The sequence below is a fragment of the Amblyraja radiata genome, chromosome 5, assembly GCF_010909765.2.
Source record: "Amblyraja radiata isolate CabotCenter1 chromosome 5, sAmbRad1.1.pri, whole genome shotgun sequence".
Lineage (NCBI taxonomy): Eukaryota > Metazoa > Chordata > Chondrichthyes > Rajiformes > Rajidae > Amblyraja > Amblyraja radiata.
The window spans coordinates 71,930,877-71,943,963 of NC_045960.1; positions in this window are offsets into that span (position 1 = coordinate 71,930,877).

A 13,087-nucleotide genomic window follows, 5' to 3' on the forward strand; every position below is an offset into this window, starting at 1 on the left:
CGCCCACATCTAAATCTTCAGCTCACTGTTCTGCTATAAATGCTCTAATCGCCAATGTAGACGACCCGACCTGTCATTCTTCAGGTTCCCCAATAACAAAGAATGGTGAGAAAATATTATTGTTTTCTGTCGATATTATTCTGTCCTGAAAATGTTATTTTCTGTTCTCCCATCAACGGTCATTGGGAAACTAGGTTCGTCGGTGCATTAGAAAGTTATTAGAATTGTTTTTAAATAGATCTTTACTTATCACACTAATAAAGTCATCAATTTTAACACTTCTGTACATTTTTTGTTTTTGTTCTTGTAAGGCAGGGGTCTCCAAAATATGGCCTGCAAGCCACATCAAACCCACCACGAGATTTTTCAAGCTCAGATTTGATTTGGGGAACGCAGCGGCCCGGGGCTGCTCTTAATGTTGTTTCCGGTTAGGTCCCTTGAATTGTCAGAGCCGAGACATCACAAGGCCGCCGTGAAGAAGGGTGCAATGGTGCGGTGGGGGGGGGGGTTCGGCGGCGGTCAGAATGGGACGGCTGCGCGTTATAACGTCCCATCGTTCCTCTCTCCCTTCTCTCTCTCTCCCTTTTCTCTCTCTCTCTCTCTCCCCCCTCTCTCACTCCCCCTCTCTGCCCTCTCTCTCTGCCTCCCTCTCTCTCTCTCTCTCTCTCTGCAATGAGAGTTGGCAGCCCTGCTAGTGTCTTAGGTCCAAAAGAAGATAGAAATAAAATACTTAAATGGTCTTTGTAAGAAGATTTTAATAAGCTCTTCTACATTTAAGGTAAATTGACATTAATATGAATTAATTGAAGGTGCATAATGCAAGGCAAAATGCATCTTCAATATATAGGTCTCTCCCCACAACTGAAAACAATTCCACTTAAGTGATATATCATCCATTCTGCAGGTACGTAGTTATAATCAAATTTTCTCTTATTAGTTAATCCTATATGATATTTTCTGTAATTTCAGATGTCGACAGTGGGTCCTTAATACTCGTCGACAAGATCTCCTACACCGTACTTGTCAACCAACTGCTGTCTTTGAACTTGCAACAAGCAGACCAAGAACAGGCTAAATTGGAATGCAGTTCCAACGCTCTTTGACATTCCTAACCCGCCGAAACGCAGGATACTCAAGGGGAAGAATGCAAACTTTCTATCCTCATCAAAGTCTTTAAAACAGCAAAGAGGCAAGTAATGTTTTCTTTTTTTAAATAAAATATATTCTCTCACTTTGTCTAAATATAAAAATTTGTATCCTAACTGATATAATTGGTAATGGTCAATATGTAATGGCATGTATGGTACTTTTATTTTCATTTGTGAAATGTTCACAAAACTATAATCACACATAAGACTACACAGTGCAGGCTAATGGAATACGTACTAATATTCCCCTCCGCCACCATAGATGAAGCTCACACCAGGGTCTCATCCATACCCCGTAACACTGCTCTCTCTCCCCATCCCCGCACTCGCAACAAGGGCAGAGTCCCTCTGGTCCTCACCTTTCACCCCACCAGCCGGCAAATACAACACATAATCCTCCGCCATTTCCGCCACCTCCCATCTCCCCCCATGTCTGCCTTCCGCAAAGACCGCTCCCTCCGCAACTCCCTCGTCAATTCTTCCCTTCCCTCCCGCACCACCCCCTCCCTGGGCACTTTCCGTTGCAACCGCAAGAAATGCAACACCTGTCCCTTCACCTCCCCCCTCGACTCCATTCAAGGACCCAAGCAGTCGTTCCAGGTGCGACAAAGGTTCACCTGTATCTCCTCCAACCTCATCTACTGCATCCGCTGCTCTAGATGTCAGCTGATTTACATCGGCGAGACTAAGCGGAGGTTGGGCGATCGTTTCGCCGAACATAGAAACATAGAAACATAGAAATTAGGTGCAGGAGTAGGCCATTCGGCCCTTCGAGCCTGCACCGCCATTCAATATGATCATGGCTGATCATCCAACTCAGTATCCCGTACCTGCCTTCTCTCCATACCCTCTGATCCCCTTAGCCACAAGGGCCACATCTAACTCCCTCTTAAATATAGCCAATGAACTGGCCTCGACTACCCTCTGTGGCAGGGAGTTCCAGAGATTCACCACTCTCTGTGTGAAAAAAGTTCTTCTCATCTCGGTTTTAAAGGATTTCCCCCTTATCCTTAAGCTGTGACCCCTTGTCCTGGACTTCCCCAACATCGGGAGCAATCTTCCTGCATCTAGCCTGTCCAAACCCTTAAGAATTTTATAAGTTTCTATAAGATCCCCTCTCAATCTCCTAAATTCTAGAGAGTATAAACCAAGTCTATCCAGTCTTTCTTCATAAGACAGTCCTGACATCCCAGGAATCAGTCTGGTGAACCTTCTCTGCACTCCCTCTATGGCAATAATGTCCTTCCTCAGATTTGGAGACCAAAACTGTACGCAATACTCCAGGTGTGGTCTCACCAAGACCCTGTACAACTGCAGTAGAACCTCCCTGCTCCTATACTCAAATCCTTTTGCTATGAAAGCTAACATACCATTCGCTTTCTTCACTGCCTGCTGCACCTGCATGCCCACTTTCAATGACTGGTGTACCATGACACCCAGGTCTCGCTGCATCTCCCCTTTTCCTAGTCGGCCACCATTTAAATAATAGTCTGCTATTAACCAACCTCCGCTCAGTCCGCAATAACCAACCTGACCTCCCGGTGGCTCAGCACTTCAACTCCCCCTCCCATTCCCAATCCGACCTCTCTGTCCTGGGTCTCCTCCATTGCCAGAGTGAGCAACAGCGGAAATTGGAGGAACAGCACCTCATATTCTGTCTGGGGACCTTGCGTCCGGATGGCATTAACATTGAATTCTCCCAATTTTGCTAGTCCTTGCTGTCTCCTCCCCTTCCTCAACCCTCTAGCTGTCTCCTCCCACCCTCCCATCCGCCCACCCTCGGGCTCCTCCTCCTCCCCTTTTCCTTCCTTCTCCCCCCCCACCCCCCATCAGTCTGAAGAAGGGTTTCGGCCCGAAACGTCGCCTATTTCCTTCGCTCCATAGATGCTGCTGCACCCGCTGAGTTTCTCCAGCAATTTTGTGTACCTAGTGTCTCAGCAACTCCTGATACACATGATCTTCAATTCACACCAAATATAAATGACAGCAGAGCTCTGAAGAAGGAAAGACAGCGTACTTTCCGCCTCAAAAAAATAATACAACAGATTAAACTATCAATGGGAAAGAATACTACAGAAAGTAAGACAATTAGTAACTTGATCAGAGGAGCTTGTGAATTTTTACAAGAACAGCACCGTCTTTCTTTGCATTACAATTGCATATTGCATCCGGACGTAGAAGTGCAAGAGGAAGACGATGGAGTTATTCAGACAAGGTAGTTGCCTTGTCCCTTTACCACCAGAGTCCCCGTGCATACCAGTTCTGCCAGTGCATTTTCACATTTCCATCAATCTCTTTTTTTAAATTTTTTAATTTTTTTTTATTTTTTAGAAGTACGGTAAGATACAATAATACACAACACATATGTCTTAATACATTTTTTTTTTGTACCGCTTCATTTTTTAAGCTTTAAGAAAAAGATAGAAGTAAAGAAAGTAAGGAAAGTGCGCAAGAGTCGTGAAGGTGCAAGAGAGTGTTGAGAAAAAAAAGCCCCCTAGAAAAGAAGTTAGAGAAGGAAGTAAAGAAAGAAAGAAAGTAGACCCTAGAAAAGAAGGAAAAAGAAAGGAGAGACAATCGCTCTATTATAACATTAAACTCCGCAGAAAGGGAACTACCAACCAAGTCAGTTTTTGTTGTTGTTTTTGTTGCCAGATCCTGGTACCATTTATTTATTTATTTATTTTTTAAATTACTTTTGCACCTCATGCTTGTAATAGTTCCAAAAACGTACACCACGTCTTTTGGAAGTGGTCTGCTTTGCCTGCTAAGAGGAATCTCATCTCTTCCAGATGTAGTAGGTATGTTGCAAAGCCTACCTGAAGCGTCGTTGAATATCTGCCGCTGAGGTTGTGCGCGATTTTGGCGCCGTTTAGAGGGGGCGGGTTTAAAACGCGATTTTCTCTAGGCTGTTCAAATCGAAGATGTTCAGCCTAGTTAATTATTAACGAAAAATCGCTGAAAGACCCCGTCGCAAAAGCTATTATTAGTTTTAAAGGCCTCGTAAAATAGTTATAGTAGTTTAAAAATCAATCTCTGAACCCGCGACCACCCGCACCCGCAGGGTCTCATAAAGCAAATATCTGAAGGTAGGCTGTATATTTTTACATTAAAAAGGGCTTCTAAAGATCCCTTTATACAAAGTTTAATATTGCGAGTAGCTCAATTTGGCCCCATTATATCCCGCAGTAATTTTCTGGGCATTTGGGGCACAAAACTACTGCAATGTGAACGTTCTAAACCAGCGCGTTCCACGGGGACCCACTGGAAAGCTGATTTAAAATGGACTTTAATTTACAGCAATTGAACACTAAATTCCTTCCATTTGGTCTATAAATTAATGTAAATGAGATTTAAAAATCATGTTTTATTGTGAATTATTTGTGAATATTATTTGGACATTTAGGCTATTTAAAAATGTTAATCATTTATTAAGAAATGGATAGATGTTTAGATCTAGTAATTGAAGTCTGAAATTAGCTACAATTAGGTAACTAACTAATTATATGCTTTAATTTCAGGTCATCCAAGTAAGATTATTTTATATTTGTTTCAGAATGCTTCAATCTATGATAACTGAAAATTTCATTCAGTTCTCTTAATTTTTAAGAAAGTTATGGGCTTTTGACTGTTCACGATCACAGCTTTTTTGTTATGTCCATAGAAAATCAATAGGGAACAAGATGCTCATTTCCCAGTATGAAAATGGCCATAACTTTTTTAATACTTGAGATATGAAAGTGAATTAGGTGTCAAATTAAACTTATTTTTATGCTTTATCTGATGGGATAAATTGCAGACTTGATTTTTAAAATCTCAAAATTTTGTAACATTGCTAGATGTAGTGTTTCAAACATATCTGATATCCACATTTTTATTGTTGGTGTGGGCGCATTTTTCCAAAATTTAAGTATAAGCTTTTTTCCCATTATTAGCCCATAATTGAGTAAATTCTTCTGAAACACGTTTAGTTCAGGGTTACCTTCCGATATTCCAAAAATAATCCATTCTGGTTTTGGTACCAGTTTTATTTTAATTAATTTTGTAAAGATGTCAAATATTTCATTCCAGAATTTTTGTATTTTTATACAAAAAACGAAAGAATGCGCTATGGTAGCTTCTTGACACAGACATTTATCACAGATGGGTGAGAATTTAGGGAAGAATTTATTTATTTTAGTTTTTGAATAATATAGTCTATGTAATGTTTTGAATTGGATGAGAGTATGTCGTACGTTGATCGAACATTTATGCACCTGTAGTAAATGATTATCCCAGCTCTCTTTTGAAATTTTTATAGCTAATTCTTGTTCCCAGTCTCTTCTAATTCCATCAGTTGTGGATATTTCTATGTTTAAGATGATGTTATATAAGTACGATATTAGATTAGCTGATTCCGCCTTTGTCTTCATTGCTTCATCCAGTAAGTCTGTAGGCATATTATGATAGTCTTTTGTGTATTTTTTCAGATAATCACGAATTTGAAGATATTTAAAATATTGATTATTTTTCAAATTATATTTCAGTTGTAGTTGTTGAAATGATAGTAATTTTCCCAATTCATACAGATCTCCGAGCGTTTTGATTCCCATTCTTTCCCATTGTATGAATGATTTGTCTATAATTGATGGTTTAAACGATGGATTATTAACTATTGGTATTAAAAGAGATAGGTTTCTTAATTTTAGGTTCTGTTTTATTTGTTTCCATGTTCTAATTGTGCTATGTATAATTGGATTTTTATTATAATTTTTGTTATTCAGATGTATTGGTGAGAGGAGAGTCGCTCCTATATTACACGGAGAGCAGTCCTCTCTTTCCATTACAATCCAGTCCACCTGCTGGGTAGAATTGTCCAGCAGGTGAATCATATTTTTAATATTTACTGCCCAATTATAATACATAAAGTTGGGGAGCGCTAGACCACCCAGCTCTTTTCGTTTATTAAGGTGTGCTCTTTGTATTCTATGGGATTTATAATCCCATATAAAATTTGTGCTCCCTTCTCTCGCTCTCCCTTTTCTCTCTCTCTCTCCCCCCTCTCTCCCCTCTCTCTCTGCCTCCCTCTCTCTCTCTCTCTCTCTGCAATGAGAGTTGGCAGCCCTGCTAGTGTCTTAGGTCCAAAAGAAGATAGAAATAAAATACTTAAATGGTCTTTGTAAGAAGATTTTAATAAGCTCTTCTACATTTAAGGTAAATTGACATTAATATGAATTAATTGAAGGTGCATAATGCAAGGCAAAATGCATCTTCAATATATAGGTCTCTCCCCACAACTGAAAACAATTCCACTTAAGTGATATATCATCCATTCTGCAGGTACGTAGTTATAATCAAATTTTCTCTTATTAGTTAATCCTATATGATATTTTCTGTAATTTCAGATGTCGACAGTGGTTCCTTAATATCATCGACAAGATCTCCTACACCGTACTTGTCAACCAACTGCTATCTTTGAACTTGCAACAAGCAGACCAAGAACAGGCTAAATTGGAATGCAGTTCCAACGCTCTTTGACATTCCTAACCCGCCGAAACGCAGGATACTCAAGGGGAAGAATCACTAGAATACTACAGAAGGTAAGACAATTAGTAACTTGATCAGAGGAGCTGAACATTTTTACAAGAACAGCACCGTCTTTCTTTGCATTACAATTGCATATTGCGTCCGGACGTAGAAGTGCAAGAGGAAGACGATGGAGTTATTCAGACAAGGTAGTTGCCTTGTCCCTCTACCACCAGATCCACGTGCATACCAGTTCTGGCAGTGCATTTTCACATTTCCATCAATCTCATCCCTGCGTAGGTGGTTGAGTAATATTGAAGTGAGGCCTGGGTTTCCCCCTAAGATATTTGAACTTTTGAAAGACAGGGTAACAGGAATGACAGAGAGGGATACATTATGTGTAGTCTCCTTTGATGAAATGAGTCTACGTGAAGGCTTCTCTTACAATATTACTGAAGATTCAGTAGAGGGTTTTGAGGACTTTGGATCCCTCGGGAAGACATCAAGGCCTGCCAACCATGCTCTCGTTTTCATGGTTAGAGGCTTGACGGGGAAATGGAAGCAACCTGTAGGTTACTTTCTGTCGCAGGACTGCACAACGGCTGACAAACTGTAAACATTACTCAATTAATGTTTACAGAAGGTTAAGGCAATTGGACTACAGCCTAAGGCCGTGGTTTGTGACCAAGGCCCAAGCAATATTCAACTCTACACTAACTTGGGTGCGACAGAAGACCATCCTTTCTTCGTCCACGGGGGAGCCAAGATCTATTGCATGCATGACCCACCCCACTTGTTGAAAAACACTCGGTCAAATTTGGAAAAGTATGTATTTGAGGTCAAGGGAGAGGATGGCAGAAATAAAAAGTTATTAAAATATATCAATCAATCAATCAATCAATCAGTTTTATTCGTCACATTGCACATAAAGTGCAAGTGAAATGAATTTGTCAGCAGCGGTACAATGATAAAGAACACACAATACACAATAAAAATGTAACACAAACATCCACCACAGCATTCATCACTGTGGTGGAGGGCACAAAATTTGGCCAGTCCTCCTCCAAATAAATAATAATAATTATATTATTATATATATTATTTAATTTTGTGCAGTGTGTGTTAAAGCAATACAAGAGAAACTGCACAATGCAATGCAAAGGAAACTGCACAAAGGAGGGGGCTGGGAACGAAGGATGGGAGGTAAATGGGCAGAACCAGGGGGAAAATATTTACAATAAATTAACTAAGATATGTGAAGTGATAGATGAGCTATATCACACACTGTTCCCCAATAACACTGATTACACCAAAGATGATAGGGCGGATTACACTGCGAGAGGCATATCAGAAGTCGCGTTTTGCATTGAAAGATGGCGGCCGTTTTGCATTGAAAGATGACGCTCCGTAACGTACGACACCTCAGTGCGTTGGATTACGTAGGAGTGGAGTATCTTGCTCCGCTATCTGATCTTTTGCAAAGATCCTATAGCGAGCAAGATAGTCCACTCGACGAAAAAGACGTAGTACGGCCATGGGCAGATTCATGGGTCAATTTTGGCCCCATTTCCATAACCGGCTTCAGTCTCCGCCATCTTCGTTCGCCATAGTGCGGAGACAGAAGCCAGTTACGGAACCATCCTCGTAAAAATCAAACATCTTTGGTAAAAATCTTCTCCTCATTTTCTTTCTGCCTCTCTGCCACAATAAAAAGCAAAAAGATGCCTATGTTCCTTCCACAGCGAGTGGGAAGTCTGACCCGGATCAGCACGGCTGGGACGCCAGAGTAAAGTTACGGGGAGGTTTGCAATGTATTTTTGTGTAATGTTGTCCCTTGTCTGGGCCTTGTGTCTGAAATAAAGTTTATCATATATACAAATCTGGAAAAATATATATGTGTGTGTTATATGATTATACACATCTATATGCAGTATAATGTGGATAAATGTGAGGTTATCGACTTTGGTGGCAAAAACAGGAAACTAGACTATTATCTGAATGGTGGCCGATTAGGAAAAGGGGAGATGCAACGAGACCTGGGTGTTATGGTACACCAGTCATTAAAAGTAGGCATGCAGGTGCAGTAGGCAATGAAGAAGGCGAATGGTATGTTAGCATTCATAGCGAAAGGATTTGAGTAGATAGATAGATAGATATGCCTTTATTGTCATTCAGACCGAAGTCTGAACGAAATTGCAGCAGTCATACATATAATACAATAAAAACAACAATAAACACATATTAACATCCACCACAGTGAGTCCACCCAGCATCTCCTCACTGTGATGGAGGCAAAAGTCTTAGGTCTGCAGTCTCTTCCCTCCTCTTCTCCCTCTGCGCTGAGGCGATACCCCCCGGGCGATGTTACAATCAGTCCCGCGGCTCAAACACCGCGGCCCGGGGTGGTCGAAGCTGCCGCCCACCAGTCCTGCAGACGCAGCCGCTGGCCCGTGGCCGAACCCCGGACTCAGGCCACCACCGGCAGAACACCGTCCCAGCCACCCTCACGTGAGTACCGTGCCGTCTTCAGCCTCGGGCTGGGCCGCCCCTGACATGGGCGTCGCTTCTTCCCCTGGCCGGGCCGCCCCGACTTGGGCGTCGCTTCTCCCCCCGGCCGGGCCACCCCGACTTGGGCGTCGCTTTTCCCTCGGGCCGGGCCGCCCCGACATGGGCGCCGAACCTCCCTCGGGCTGCGAGCGCCGCACCTCCCCGAGCTCAGCCGCTCCGACGGGAGCCTCGTTCCACCCTCGGGCTGGCCGCCCTCACAACCTCTCACAGGAGCACTGTTCCAGCCCTGAGCCGGACCGCCCTCACGGGAGCGAGCTCAGGGCGAGTCCTGACGGGCTCTGCCTCCGGAGCCTCGAGGTCGCCAGCTCCATTAGGCCTCAGCGCAGACGGAGGCAGAGAAGGGGAATACGACAAAAAAGTCGTATTCCCCCGCAGGGAGAGACTGCAAACCCCGTTTCAACAGGATACTGAGTTGGATGATCAGCCATGATCATATTGAATGGCAGTGCAAGCTCGAAGGGCCGAATGGCCTACTCCTGCACCTATTTTCTATGTTTCTATATCACATACATATATGTGTGTATGTGTGTTCGTTCCTACACAATCTAATCAGTTGTATGGTTGCTGAATAAAACCATCCTTAAGTTATACATCGTTTTTTAATCTAGCTCAAAACAAATTGTATTTTGTTAAATACTCCATTTAGATAACCCCACCATTACAGACAAATCTCATTCAACTCTCTGGCTATTGGGAAGGCCAGACCCATTTTATTGTTGAAAGACAATTCCATAGACACAAAAAAACATTAGGGAACATTCCAAAATTCCAAGAGTCGAGCAACTGGAATCTTCATATTGCTATTATTTTCCAAATACCGCAGTTGTGAACAGTGTGATTAGATGAATTACAGACTGCAAGAGTAATACAAAAATCAACTAAAACTAAAACACAGCACATGAGCCATTTAAAAAGGAAAGCTTTAAAAAAATAAACATTAAAAAAGACAATTAACAGGATCATAATTTGTTAACATATTAATCTTTAACAAAATTTAATAGAATTATGAATTAACAGGATTATGAATCAAACCCTATATCACACACAAACTGTTCCCCTGCAACGCTGATTACACTGCGAGAGGGATATACAAAGTTGGGTCAGGTCGGGTTACTGAAATGGACGAAGAAATCAAAGATCCTATCCTTGCTCTGGGATCATTGGAAGAAATGGTCCACGTTCGGCTCCGTTACGACTACACGTCATCCCATTGTCTATCTTGCTCGCGATAGGGTCTGTGATCTTTGCCCCCCCCAGTGGAGCCACTGCGCGTGCGGGTGGCCGCGCCACGTGATGCCTTGGGGACGTCGTTGTCGTTGTCGTTGTCGCCGCATGCGTGGTGGTGGTGGTGGTCGCCGCGGTGGAGAAGGCAGGAGGAAAGGTAAAGTCAGCGTGTCTTTGCTAAAAAATAAACCCCACCCGTGCAGAAGAACAACGAAGCGAGCATTCCCTGCTGACATTTTGACTCGTGCGATAACTTGTCCATGTTTCTTTCCCCACCTTCAAATGTAATTGTTTTATTCCCTTGTTTAAAAAAAAAAGTCGCAGTTGTTGAGTTGACTTTCCGCAGCTTGTGGTCGAAGAAACAGCAGTCATGAATGAATTACAACATACTGATGGCTGAAGACTGGGTGATGCCACTTCATTTTGTTGTAAAGTTTTTATTAAGCTACCCCCCCTTGCTCGGGAGGTATTTGTTTTCTGACTATATAATTGATGAAATGCAATTCGGTAAAGCCTGAAGGTTTTCGCCCTTTATCTGCTTTAAAATGAAAACAATTCTTCATCTCCTAAACCTAAATTACTAGCCATGCTATCTTGTATGTCAATATACCAAACACATTCTTGTGGAAAAACCTTTATACAGCATGACCTGCCGACATTTGTTTTGTGATAACTCGTATATTTCATAATTGTTTTAGAAAAACCCTAGCAATTTTAACATTGTTCCATGTTTGATCTTTTTCCTCGGTATTTCTATCCAAACAACCCGACCTATTTGGAAGTGTTTCATTTTATTTTAACGTTATAGCATGTGAAATTAAATCACTTTGGACAAAACGCAAATAACTGCAGTTCACTTGAGTTAAGGCGTAATCTTAAAACAAACATACAGGAATGTGAAAATATGTCTAACCAGCTGAACTACAATCAAAACATGTAACATTACTAAGATTGTTAAAATTCTGTAACAATCAATGATTACCATAATTTTGAGACATTTGGGGAAGGAATAAATTGCACTAGAGCATTTGAATGAATTGTGCATTTAACAGAGAATATGTAACGGGAAATTAGAGTACATTCTGCAGTCTAGAAGGAATAAGTAATGTATTTCAAGATACACTGACTGGTCTGTTTTATTTCAACAAGAATAGGTCTAAATAAAATTCTTAAAGTAGGTCTGAATTATTGATGTTAATTAAGGAGAAAGAAAACTATTCCTAAATCTTATGCAGGATTTTTTGCACAGTATGTGTGAGCTTCTGTGGAGTGAGTAATTTCGGATCTAGAAAAATAATGCAGATAGGTCAAATCATGAGAGATTTTTTCAAAATTAGCTTATCTTCTTAAATAATATTAGAGTGATCAATATGGCATTTAAAATTTAATGAGTTATGATTTGATAGACAGAATCAAGAAAAGGAGTAATCACATAATTAGAGCCATGCAATTTCCATGCAAAATAGGATATGTTTTGGAATCATTTGGCTCTAAATTTTGTGTTAACCCTTGTTCTTGATCTTCTAGTAATTTAGAACTCCCTTTACTTCAAGTTCTGGCTCATATGTTGACCAAAACACTGGATTTTCTGATTCACTGCTATTGGTGACATGGTACTGGGTGCACACTTTAAGCTCGTCTCAAGGTCACCTATCCCCATTCTGTGTCATATTATCATGTTTATGTCATGAACTTGCTTTCCTCATTTGAATCGCCTTCTCTGGTGATTTTTTTTTGTTAATAAGATTTTTGGGGACATGAATGCTGCTGGTCAGGCTAACGGTGCAGTCTTTCCTTATTAACCTATTAAACGCAGGTGAGCTGCAACCTTAAATTGGTGCAGTCCTGGTAAATGTAATCCTTCAGCAAGGTGTTTCAGACTTTGACACTATGGCAACAAAGGTGTAATTCCGGTCCTAATCTTACCCCGTTAGTCTGGTTCAGTAAAACACTGAATACAAGCACTGGATCAATCAACTTTATTTTCCAAACACAATCACACTACGTATATGATACCTAATCCAACACAGCGGGTCCGATCCTTGTCTCTACTCATTCAAGCCCTTCAGCCTCGTGCGAATGGAACACCTCCAGAAGGTCAGCACGGTCCCAAGTGCTACCCCAGAAGATCGGCACACTCTCATGTACTCTCTTTTTTATCCCCTCACGGACCCTTGGTGCGAAATACATGGGGGGGGGGGGGGGCAACCCCTACAAGCCAATCATCAAAAAAAATTATAAAATACATTAATTGACAGTTCCCTAACCCAATCACAAAATATCACATAACATTGTTTCTACAGAAAGCACTTAATGGGAAAGTTATATTAAGCAAAGAAATATTTTACGAGATAAAGTAAACAATTTGGGCAAGGCCCCTCTCCTTGACCAATCACGAGTAACGGCGTGAAGACCATGCAACATAGTTATCAACATTATTATAACCCCACCATCTCCCAACCAATCCTGAGCATGCATTTGCAGCAGGATCCAGCTCCCTCTGCAAAACCCTCATATATATTCTCAATTAAAGGACATCAACCTGTACTTAACCTCTCCCCAGGACCCAGACAGTCTGGAGCCATGATCCTCATGGTCTTTACAGCCTTTGCAAAATATGTCAAGCCGATTTTGCAAAAGCAGAA